The following is a 13,465-nucleotide window of genomic DNA, read 5'->3' on the forward strand; positions in this document are numbered from 1 at the left end:
AGTGCTGTCCCATAGAGGGCACTCTTCCAACACACACTCACCCCACCCCAGGTCTTATGGTCTGGGATGTGTTATCACAACGCTCATTCACTTTTGCTGTTTTTGGAAGGGATACTAACCAGTGCTTCGTACATGCAGAATGTTGTCAGACCTATTCTTTTGCTGCTCTTGCATCAGGAAAGTGATGAGTTGTTCCAACAGGATAATGCTTGCCTACACAATGTCCACGAAACTCAACTTGTCCTGCAAGACATCCAACAACTACCCTGGCCAGCACGATCTCTGGACTTGTCTCCAGTCGAGCATGTATGGGACGAGTCACTTACTTGTGTGATTCATCAACCATAACTCTTACAGAACTTCGTGAACAGGTCAAGCAGGTTTAGCATAATGTATCCCAGGACAGTATTCGCCATCTATACAACCAACTGGATGCCAGAGTCAATGCCTGCATTGCTGTCCTTGGAAGCTACAACATGTGCTAATATGGGTGTTTCACCATGGTTCAGTACCTGCTACCTCAGAACTGCTTGTGCTATTGATCAGTAAATGTAATCATTTCATATATGCCATATGCAATGTTGCAACAATAAATTTTGAATGGACTGGAAACCTCTAAAACCATGTACAACTTTTTCTTCCCCCCCCCCCCCCCCCCCCTCTCCCCCGGCATTGTATATGCCCTGTCATTGCTATGCACCATTCATCATTTTGCTTGTCACACCAAGATGGTGGGTGTTGCCTTAAATGAATAATGTACTTATTTTTTTCTGTTGGTGTATATACAACATGAAGAATCTTTTAGTTCCTTTTGTGCCAGGTATGTCCACGTGACAGTAGAAATATTCCTTTTACTGTAAGTCAGTTGTTGCTCATGTAGCACAGCTATTATATTATGTACACTATATATGGTTAGTCTCTTGTCTTCACTGCATTGACATCTAAGTGAATATCGGTCACTACTATATTGTTAGTTATTTAGTTTCATGTTCCATGAATCATTTTGCACGATAAATTGCAATGACGATTATACTAACAGAAATTCTTCTATGGAATAGGAAGAAATGTCACAGAGACACTTTTACAGTTTGTTTTCAAATTTTACTTTGCCATCTGTCAGGCATTTTATATATCTGGATAAGTGCTCAAAAACTTTAGTTACAGCATTGTGCACACCTTTTTGTGCTAAAGACAACCTTAATGTGGAGTAATGAATGTCATTGTTCCTTCTAATATTGTGATTATGTACATCATTGTTACTTTTGAACTTTAGTGGATTATTTACAGCAAACTTCATGGGGGAAGAAATATACTGTGAAGGAGTAGTCAGAATGCTCAACTCCCTAAACAGATGTCTACAATATGATCATAATTGAGCACCCCAAATTATTGTTACAGCAAGTTTTTGAGCAATTAAGACTTTCTTTCCTAAAGATGACTTACCCCAGAACATAATTCCATAAAACGTTATTAAATAAAAATATGCAAGAATGTCGACTTTCCAATTTTCTCCTCGCGAGATTTGCAATGATTCTAACTGTAACTGTGGCTGAACATCATTATTTTGGGAGTTCCAAAATGTGCTTTTACTTGTTTAAATTCACATAAGTATTGACACCTAAGAATTTTGAAGTTTCCAGCGTATTTATTGTTTTCTCACTATGTGTTACTCTTATCAATGGTGTAGTACCTCTACATGTGCAGAAGTAAATATGTCGGGTCTTATTAAAACTGAGGGTGAAACCATTCACAGAAAACCAGTCGATGACTTCTTGGGAACCCCACATGATTTCTCCCATCAGAATTATGTCCCTGGACTATATTGGTTGAATTATGAAGTACAACCTTCTGCATTCTTTTGGTTAGATATGACATTATCCATTGGTTGGCTGTATCATCTGTCCCATAAAATGTTTATCTAGGAGAATACTGTGATTTGTACAGTCAAATGCCTTAGATAGGATGTATTCTTAAAACCTATATGAAAGTTAACTTCGTAAAATATTCCGTCTTTGACATGATGTGTTAGCACTCATTTGTGCTTTTCTAAATGAACACACGAATATGTCATTAATCAGCATATATCGCCAACTATTTTCTTCGTAATGTTACTAATGTCCATAATTCAATGAACTAGTGATAGTTATTGCCACAGAGGGAGTTATCAATAGCACTTTATATAGTTTTTAATGCCACTCACCTATTCCTGCTTGAAATATTTTGAAAAGTAATGTACACTTCACTCTATGTGCTCACTCACAACTTCTATGCGCATATATACAGACACAATATACTTGGAGAGGGTTAGCTAGTTACTCACTGACATTGATTCACAGCTTAACTGTGTTTGCGTCTGTCATTTGACAGCAGACAATTTCTATTTCTAGATATCCCTTGATCTCTATACTAAATAACTATGGAATATACATGCTCTGTATTAGATCTACAATATGTACATGAGTACAGGTCGTTTTAAGTACTGCAATTAAGATTAAACGAAATATCATGTTATACCCGTCCTTTCTTCCCCCTAAGGTAAGTCTTTCCGCTCCCGGGATTGGAATGACTCCTTACCCTCTCCCTTAAAACCCACTTCCTTTCGTCTTTCCCTCTCCTTCCCTCTTTCCTGATAAGGCAACAGTTTGTTGCGAAAGCTTTAATTTTGTGTGTATGTATGTCTGTGTCTGTCTGTGTTTCTATCGACCTGCCAGCGCTTTCGTATGGTAAGTCACATCATCTTTGTTTTTAAATATATCAGGTTGTATGTATTTACACAAACCTGTATAAGAGAAACAAAATTATTGTATGCCTCTTGCTAGGAGCACAAGATGGATTAAGACCTATGACAAAATGTTTTGTGAGGCATTACTTCCATGCAGTACTCAAAATCTCTGCAAATACGTCTATATACTTTAATAATAAATTGACTAGTTCAGCTTGTTGCTGCAATTTAAGATACTTGGATTCTGACACTTTATTCCTAATATGTATTCATTAGAGTTCATACCTATGCGACGAGACTGCTGACATGCAACACTTTTTGTTTAATAAATTTTACCTTTACACCTTGACAGTACTTATTATGCCTGGATTTTTTCCCCAATAAATTTATAGCAATATTCTTTTCATCAATACACATTCACCATTAGGAAATTCTAATTTGACATCCCTCTCTTGTAAAAATTCATTGCAAGGAAGCAATTTATGATCAAACCTTCTACAATTAGGAATGTGTATCTAATAACACTATTCCTTCGGATTATTGCCAGCTGTGTTTGAACTTCAACACTGCACGACCCAGTACCAATCATTAATTCTATTGAATAAGTTATTGGGCATCACAATGGCAGTAAATTTCAGATGTGTTATGACCCGTGGCTCTACCCTTCATTCGATCCCTGCAAAACCCTACATTTCAGCAGGATAATGCACGACCGCATGTTGTAGGTCCTGTATGGGCCTTTCTGGATAGAGAAAATGTTCGACTGTTGCCTGACCAGCAAATTCTCCAGATCTCTCACCAATTGAAAACGTCTGGTCAATGGTGGCCGAGCAACTGACTCAACACAATATGCCAGTCACTACTCTTGATGAACTGTGGTATCATGTTGAAGCTGCACGGGCAGCTGTACCTGTACATGCCATCCAAGCTCTGTTTGACTCAATGCCCAGGCGTATCAAGGCCATTATTACAGCCAGAGGTGGTTGTTCCGGGTACTGATTTCTCACGATCTATGCACCCAAATTGCGTGAAAATGTTATCACATGTCAGTTCTAGTATAATATTATCATCTGCATTTCTTCTTGGTGTAGAAATTTTAATGGCCAGCAGTGTAAGTGTGAGAGAGCCTATCTATGGCACATTGCCTGTCTGTGTGTGCAGGTCCGATGTACTACGTACTACTTACTACGTAAGAAGACTGTAGACACAGTGGTCAAATGGCACTGATAACTGTATAACTGTTTGCCTGTCGCACCATGCCATGGAAGTTTAATGAAAGAACACGGCAGACTCAAGGAACTTCTGTGTTACTCCGAACTGTTTTATAACTTTGACTACTGGAAGGGGGGGGGGGGGGGGAGGAAGAACTGTTGAAATATTGTAAAATGGATGCTCGTCTTGGACTTGGAGAGGATAAGACGTGTATTCAGATTCAGGATGAGATTGGATTCGGTTTTTAAGCCAACTTTCTCTTATGTTTAAGTGAACTTTGTTTCTAACCTTTGGATACGTGAGGAGACTTACTTGACAGTGTTTATGAGGAGAACGAGATTCGTAAAAGTTTTGATGTTTGAATATACATTGTTAAGTGAAGCAAAAGAAGCTGTATATGTCTGCTTATTTTTTTATAAGTAGAAAGAATCTTGAGAAATTCCTGTTCCTAGCAAATATTTTCGGAGAAGAAGAGAAAAGGAGGTTGCAGAAGCTAGCTAACCAGCAAGGAAAGTTGGCTGACAATCTCAAGTAAGTCTTATTGCTAAAGAAGTGGGAGTTTATGCACATGACACTTAAAGTCGTCCAAAGTGTTAGAATGTGACCCTCAGATAACCACTCTGAACATTTTCCCACTGCACCAATCACAACCTGGGAACTACACTAACATAAATGGCTCAAGCTTTGTGCAACTTGTGCCAACAAATTCAATTTTTTTCTGAATGTTTGGCCATCTGGAGCTCTTACTACTGTCACTTCATTTGTTACCAAGCACACCATATACAATAAATTTGGACGGAATTAGCCATGATGGGTAGGCACGGTCCCCATGTTAGTTCACATAGTAGAAAAATCATACACACCAGTTTACCATTCAGATATTTCACAGGCTCACCCCATGAGAGTCTTTTGTCTGTTGTAAGTCCAACAATTTGACATGCTGATTCTTTTCTCTTTATATCTTTTGATTAAAATAAATTTGCTCTGTTTGTTTTATTTACACATAACTGGACAGCTTTATACTACAGACTACATTTTTCATATATTTCCTTATTTATCTCTATCACTAACTACATTTTCCAATCAACTTCAGCATATGAGACATTTTTGCAGGCCATATAGTTTGAGAAGTCATTAACGTATAAAACAGAGGTCAGAATGGTCTAAGAACAGAGCCTTGTGTGATTCCTCTCTCTATTTTCATTAGTCTTGACCTTTCCACGCTGACAGACACTAATTGTTGGCTGTTGCTCAGGTAAGGAGCAACTAAATTTAGTGGTTTAGCTACAATAAAAGAGAATTATAGCTTTTTGGCAAAAATATCACATGGTGGTGTACTTAAGACTGTAAATGTAGCACAGATCATCAGTTTCCTTTCACAACTAGTGGGAACTGTAGTTAGCAGGATTTCAGTAGCTTTTATGGTTGATACATTTTTTTATAAATCCAAACTCGGTTTCATTCAGTAATTTGTTACTATCAAAATACATGTAGAACTGTATACCCTGACAGTCGAAAATGTTTTGAGACTATTTTGATAAAAAATAGAATAATATCAAGATGATGTTTTTAATGCTTCAGCTGTTCTTCATAGTCTCCCCCATTTGAGTAAAATGTGCAGAATGTTCATACAATCATGTGAAACAGTTGGAAAATTCCTTTTTGCAGTACATTGTTCAGCCTGCATGTCACATTGACCTGAATGTTGGTTATGTTATCAAAACACTGACCCTTAATGAGAATTTATGCAGTCTGTCATTTTGTGGAAGATTTGTATTTATAATACCAAGTCTCATCTCCCATGAATATTTTTTACAGAAAATAATTTTCCATATTTTACATTTCAATCAAGTTGCAGCAGGCATCCACAAATTTCAAATAACTGAAATTCTGTAGTAGTATTCTAACAATAAGCTGATCAGCCATAAACACAACTTTTCTATTTTCTGTGAAACCAATGGCAAAGAAATACTTTTTGGCTGAAATTATATAAGGAAAACGACTATATATGGAAGAAACAATTTCTTTGATGTTTTACATGCCCTCCTTTTGTAGTTGAAACTGACTCCATGAGCACTTCATTTGCATCCTTTTTGATACTGAGAAGGCCTATGCCACTGTTTGGGTGCAAAGTATTCTTAAACATATTCTGCATTTGCAGCTTCCAGAAATGTCTTCCCAGTTTTACATAGACCTCCCGTCACCTCAGTATTTCACAGAAATATGTCCCGTGCAGTCACTAACAGCACATTACTATGATTAGCATACAACCACAGGCCTCACTACTCAAGATTCCCCTCCAACAACAACAGTTACAGTTGATGAGCAACAGTTTCAAAGAGTGGATAGGGTATGTTGGTTTCAGGTTCCTACCAGAGTGAACGATGTATGTGTTTCCTTTGTTCAAAGAACATTTAAAATACACCAGCACTGCTTATGAGGGGCATTGCACTGGACGTGAATGATTTGGTGAGGTTCTTGGGATCCAGATTTGACAATAAGATGTATTGGTTTTCCCATCTGAGGGATCTGAAGGCAAGAGGGTTATTTTGATCTCTTGAAATATAAGAGGAAAAATACCATTTTATGTTGGCACCATAATTATAAGTGAATTACATTAATACATCTAAGCAGTCCGAGATCCAAGAAAACTGAATATATGGAACAATCACTTTCAGAAGTTTGGTCTCAAAGCCAGTGAATCCACAACTGTTATCATGAAGGTAAGCATACAATGATAGCCCAAGTTAGAGACGAATGGCAACAGGTTGCTGAAGAATGTGCTGCATGACGAATTTTAAAAATTTAACGCAAAGTGAAGTCCAAACCGTGTACTCAAAGCCACCTAGGTTCAGAATCACGTAATGTGCCACTTTTGTGAGAAAACCAGATACCACAAAAGGCAAAATAACCATCTTTAATACCTACTATATTCCTACCATTTTGACCTACTCTCTGGAGACCTGTGTTCAGAGAGAGAGAGAGACAAATTTCTAGAAATGACTACAGATGCCAAAAGACATGTTAGACAGCCAAGGAGAAGATAGAGCAACTAAATTACGAGCAACATCACTGGAAGTGCTCTCCTTTGGGATCAAATCCATCAGACAGAGCTACACAAGGATAGAGGATACAAGGATAGAGGAAGCTGGAAGAGGCTCATCCCCATCACCTGCAAAATTGGAGGTGCGAAATGACAATGATGACATCAAAGCATGGGGAAAACCTTGCCTGCTAAGTGGTTTGCTATGATTGTGCCCTCCAAATCTGATGAATTCAGCACCTGTGATTCATAGACCCATGCAAATTTGAGGGCACTGGAAGCGGATTCAACATATCGGGACTACAAAACGCAACAGGACACCAATTCACCTACAACATTCAAAAAAGGTGGTGATTTATCCTAGATACTACATCATATGGGAATTCTGGACACTGAGGTAGTGGATGAAGCAATCAAGGTGATTTGCAGAATGTCTACCATTGTGCAGTTCTCTTTGAAAGGATGAATGGTTGGAAGTGAAGGAAAAGAAGCTATGGATGATGAAATGTTTCACCCAGCCTGTAGCTTCTACAACTTACTGAGGCAATGTGAGTTTCATCAAAAATTTGTAAATAACTGTTGCTGTTTTGTTGTTGTTGCTGCTGTTGTTGTGGTTTTCAATCCAAAGACTGGTTTGTTGCAGCTCGCCATGCCACTCTATCCTGTGCAAGCCTCTTCATCTCCAAGTAACTACTGCAACGTACATCCCTCTGAAACTGCATACTACATTCATCTCTTGGTCTTCCTCTACGATTTTCTCCCCCCAAACTTCCCTCCTATATTACATTGACGATCCTTGATGCCGCAGGATGTGTCTTACCAACCAAACCCTTCTTTTAGTCAGATTGTACCACAAGTTATTCTTCTCCCCAGTTCTATTCAGTACCTCCTCCTTAGTTACATGATCTATCCATCTAATATCCAGCATTCTTCTGTAGGACTAAATTTCAAAAGCTTCTATTCTCTTCTTGTCGAATTGGTTTATTGTCCATGTCTCACTTCCACACATGGCTACACTCCATACAAACACTTCCAGAAAGGACTTCCCGACACTTAAATCTATACTCGATGTTCACAAATTTCTCTTCTTCAGAAATGCTTTTCTTGCCATTGCCAGTATACATTTTATATTCTCCCTACTTCAACCACCATCAGTTATTTTGCTTCCCAAATAACAAAACTCCTTTAACACTTTAAGTGTCTCATTTCCTGATCTAATTTCCTCATCTAATTCCCTCAGCATCACCTCATTTGATTCAACTACATTCCATTATCCTCATTTTGCTTTTGTTGATGTTCATCTTATATCCTCCTTTCAAGACACTGCTCTTCCAAGTCCTTTGCTGTCTCTTACAGAATTACAATGACATCGCCAAATCTCAAAGTTTTCATTTCTTTTCCCTGGACTCTAATTCCTACTCCAAATTTTTCTTTAGTTTCTTTTACTGCTTGCTCAATATACAGATTGAATGACATTGGGGACTGGCTACAACCCTGCATCACTCCTTTCTCAACTACTGCTTTCCTTTCGTGCCCCTTGATTCATAACAGCCATCTGGTTTCTGTACAAATTGTAAATAGCCTTTTGCTCCCTGTGTTTTATCCCTTCCACCTTCAGAATTTGAAAGAGAATATTCCAGTCAACAGTGTCAAAAGCGAACTTTAAGTCCACAAATGCTATAAACGTAGGTTTGCCTTTCCTCAACCTATCTTCTACGAGAAGTCATAGGGTCAGTATTGCTTTGCATGTTCCTACATTTCTCTGGAATCCAAACTGATCTTCCCCAAGGTTGGCTTCTACCAGTTTTTCCATTCTTCCGTAAAGGATACGTGTTAGTATTTTCAACTGTGACTTATTAAACTGATAGTTCGGTAATCTTCACAACTATCAGCACTTTCTTTGTTTGGAATTGCAACTGTTATATTCTTCTTCAAGTCTGAAGGTATTTCACCTTTCTCATACAGCTTGCCCACCAGATGGAAGAATTTTGTCATGGCTGGCTCTCTGAAGGCTATCAGTAGCTCAAGTGGAATGGTATCTACTCCCAGGTGGTTGTTTTGATTTCAGACTAAGTGCTCTGTCAAATTCTTCACCCAGTATCACATCTCCCTTCTCATCTTTCTCTATGACATCTTCCATTTCCATAATATTGCCCTCAATTACATCACCCTTGTATAGACACCCTATATACTCCTTCCACCTGTCCGCCTTCACTTCTTTGCTTAGGACTGGTTTTACATGTGAGATCTTGATATTCACACAGGTGGTTCTCTTTCTCCAAATGTCTCTCTAATTTTCCTTTGGGCAGTATCTATCTTATCCCTAGTGACACATGCTTCTACCTCCTTACGTTTGTCCTCTAGCCATCCCTGCTTAGACATTTTGCACTTCCAGTCAATCACATTTTTAGACATTTGTATTCCTTTTCGTGTGCTTCATTTACTGCATTTTTATATGTTATCATTTCATCAATTAAATTCAATATCTTGTGTGTTACCCAAGGACTACTACTAGCCCTCATGTTTTTACCTACTCGATCCTCTGCTGCCTTCACTATTTCGTCTCTCAAAGCTACCCATTCTTCTTCTACTGTATTCCTTTCCCCTGTTCTTGTCAATAGTTCCCTAATGCTCCCTCTTAAACCCTCTATAATCTCTGGTTCTTTCTGTTTATCCAGGTTCCATCTCCTTCAATTCCTGCCTTTTGCAGTTTCTTCAGTTTTAATTTGTGGTTCACAATCAATAAATAGTGGTTAGAGTCCTCATCTGTCCCTGGAAATGTCTTAATTTAAAATCTGGTTCCTAAATCTCTGCCTAACCATTACATAATCAATTTGGTGTCTCCAGGCCTCTTCCAGGTATCAAACCTACTGCCTTGATTCTTAAACCAAGTGTTAGCCAGTGGCAGTTCATATGTATACATTCTGCATGTTCACAATTTTTTAAAATTCAGATAAATATGAGAGTGCGAAATTAATAGCGTCTGCTGTATAGTTACGCTAATATATTTATACATCTTCAGCCCCTGTCAATAATAATAATAATAATAATAATAATAATAATAATAATATGCATAACATGTCTGAACAAAAGGAAGAATTGCTTGTGCGGATTATTATTTTTTTTTTTTTTTTTGTGCATAATTAAGTACAGTTTATGGTAAGGATGAAATAATGTTTATAGTTTTGCTACTCTCCGTTTTGCATTTTTGTGTAAGTGGGTGTTTTCATACCTTTCTATTTTTTCGGACACATGTACAAGATTCCTAAATCCTGTATTAGTTAACAAATTAACTTCTGGGCTGAAAATCAGGCAACATTATGTTCCCCCACACAAAAACATATGCTTATTACTCACTTTTTTTGTTAAATGTTTGCTTGTAATCATGCTTATTTCATTTCTTCACTTTCTCAGACAATGAATCTGGTCTGGAATGCCCTAGTTTCTTTGTAGCTAATTTTTCCTGGTAATTTTCTTTTCTGGTGGTGCTTAATACAGGTTCAACAGAGTTCATGTTGACACTCTACAGGATACCTGATTCCTGCACAGTAGACAACCAACTCAAAACACAAACTGCATTTGCGGAAATGATTAAGTTCAAGTAGTACTATCTACCAACAAGGGCATTTGACTAGAGTACAGATGAAGCACTGAGGGCCGTAAGGGCCAATAGCACACCACCTTTGACCCCTGTCCCCCATATTTAAGTAAATATAAGAGAAACTAGTGAGATAGCTTTTCATAAATGTTCAGATATATGTACAATGTGGGCTTACAGTAAAGATACACCTCACTCTCTATAAGTTTAACAGATGTCTGAAGCATGAATAAATGCTACACTCTCACAATCGACAATGTGCTTTACAACTCTCAGCACCTCAAATGGATTCCTCTATGATAAAATCCAAAGCTTGATGTACTATGTCTCATTCAGAATCCCACAAAATAAGTTTGTCTGTCAGTATAACTGTAGTGAATTCACACCTCTGTGGATTGTGCTGCCACCTGGTGGCATTGACATAAACTTTCAGTTGAGTGGTATGACACCATGACCCGTGCACATTGTTTTATCAAATCTGTATGTATTTGGCCCGAAAGGCAATTACGTCACACCAGTTGTGCATGTGCAAAAGCTCCTTAACATGTGCAATTAATGAAATGCTGCAGGTCTTTAGAGACTGCTGTGGATTTGTACAGTACATTCCAAATAAGCTTGCAAAGTATGCTATCAAAATATATGCACTTCATGATGCAAAGGCATTTTACACCCTAAATTTCAAAGTGTACTATGGCAAACAATTGGCTGGGCCATACTGAAACTCAGATAAACCTGAAGATGATGTCAGAAGACAGACAACTGTTATTGGAGGCACAAATAGGAATGTTACAACTGATAACTATTACACCAGCTACAGTCTAGCTCAGAATACAAGGGAAATCAAAGTGACACTCAACGGTTTTTGTACGATTTCTGCTTATCTCTCTACAATGCACAATACAAATGAAATCTGCAGCAAATGTGGAAAATTGTCAGCAAATTTAGACTACAGCAGAACTAAAGGAGAGATGGATAGATAATGTGTATCAGATGTGTGCATCTTATAAAACAGCTGGAATAATCAGGAGACAGCTGCCCACATCTCGCATCACAGTATTGCATGTTTTAATTCGATCATCATCATTGGACACTGCAATACAGATTATAAAGACAGGTGACAGCTTTTTTTAAGCTATTGTATAGTCTTATGAAAGCTGATCTAGAATGAAGAGCGAACTAATGAACCTTCTGAAAGACATACAAATATTTCTAAAAAGATTCAGAAAAGCGCAGGCCAGTTCACGATGAACTCAAACGTGGAATATGTCGCTTACGTAGACGACTCAGAAGTGTCAGGACAAAAACTTTGTACAACTGTTGTGGAAAGAAGTGTCTGCAAAAAGCCATTCTCATCAGAATGTCGTGCTTCTCCTGTGATGCTAATGACCAGCAGACGGAAATTTGTTTTGATTGAAGATGTTTATTGATGTAAACTATTTTAATAATATGACTGATTTTTATTTTACCTCAAATAAGAAATTAAATAAATGACAAGCTATTTTATTTTGGTCTCTTTTGTTATCCTAAAAACAATAACTGCATAATACAAAATCACAGTGTAAATGCCGCAACACGCCCACAAAAGTGTTAATTTCAAATCCCATTCAAAATAATTGCAAGACCTTAATGATTATTACTGCCAGTGTGGGAAAAATTTGGCTTTACTTATTTATTTTTACAAAAAATATTATTTTCATATTCTAAATTATTCTATAAGCTGGGGATACTTACTTGAATACACAGTCTGACAAGAGATTTGTTACTGACTTGCATATTTGAAAGGGACATCTGCATCTATTTAGTGAACATAAGGCACAAACTACTGAAAGCAGTGAGCCCATTTTTGCTTATCACTCAGACAAATGTGCATAGATTTCCAACACACTTCACCATGAATTTAACCTTTTAATGCCAAGGCCTTTTATAATATGGACCCAAGTGAGCATGCACCTGCTGTGAATACTTTCATATAATGGACCAATGAAACAATGCCCTCACTACAAGATGAAATAATTTTTTTAAGCTCTTCAGTATTATCAACATATCCAGTACTAAAAAATGTAACCCAACTAATCAAAGCCCATTTCTTCATTTTTGGATGATACATTTTCAGCACAGCAATGTATAAAACACACTTTGATTGAAATGATCATCTCCTGACATACTTCTGATAGTTTTTCTTCTGTTTCTATACTGTCGATTAAGAATGAAATGAGAAATAATATATTTATAGCCATAACAGGTCATACAATGGTGATGTATACACAAAATAATGTCAACAATATAGAAAAATAGTAATTCAACTACTGACCATGTATGGAAAATCCTATATTATTCTTTAATAATAATAATGATGATGATGTTGTAGTTGTTGTTGTTGTTGTGTCAGTCGTCAGTTGCATGTGTGTGTCATAAAAACAATGATAGTTAATTTGGGACATCATGATGCCATTCAGTTGAAACATGTGATAAAATGTTGGATTAATAACTCTGAAGAGACCAGATCTGCCCTCAAGCGGAAAGCAACAGGATGACCAAGAAGTGTGTGTTCTCCAGCAAACCTAGATGTCGTATGAAAGTCTGTCTTATGGAGCCCACGGTGTTCACTTCATAAGCAAGCAGCAGTGGTTGGAATGTCCCGGGAGACTGTTCGCAGTATTCATCTTGATTTAAAATTTCATTCGTACAAACTACAGGTGGTGCCAAACTTTAAGGACAACAATTACAGGTTACGATTAGGATTCTGTCAATAAATCATAACAAAAAAAAAAACAGATGACGAATTTCTAAACAAGTTATGCAAGTCACGTGAGGCACATTTTCATCTCACAGGTTACGTGACATGGGATTATCAAAACTTATTTTTTTGCAACAATAACTGTCAATGCCG

This window comes from Schistocerca serialis, chromosome 4, assembly GCF_023864345.2.
Source record: "Schistocerca serialis cubense isolate TAMUIC-IGC-003099 chromosome 4, iqSchSeri2.2, whole genome shotgun sequence".
In the NCBI taxonomy this organism is placed as follows: domain Eukaryota; kingdom Metazoa; phylum Arthropoda; class Insecta; order Orthoptera; family Acrididae; genus Schistocerca; species Schistocerca serialis.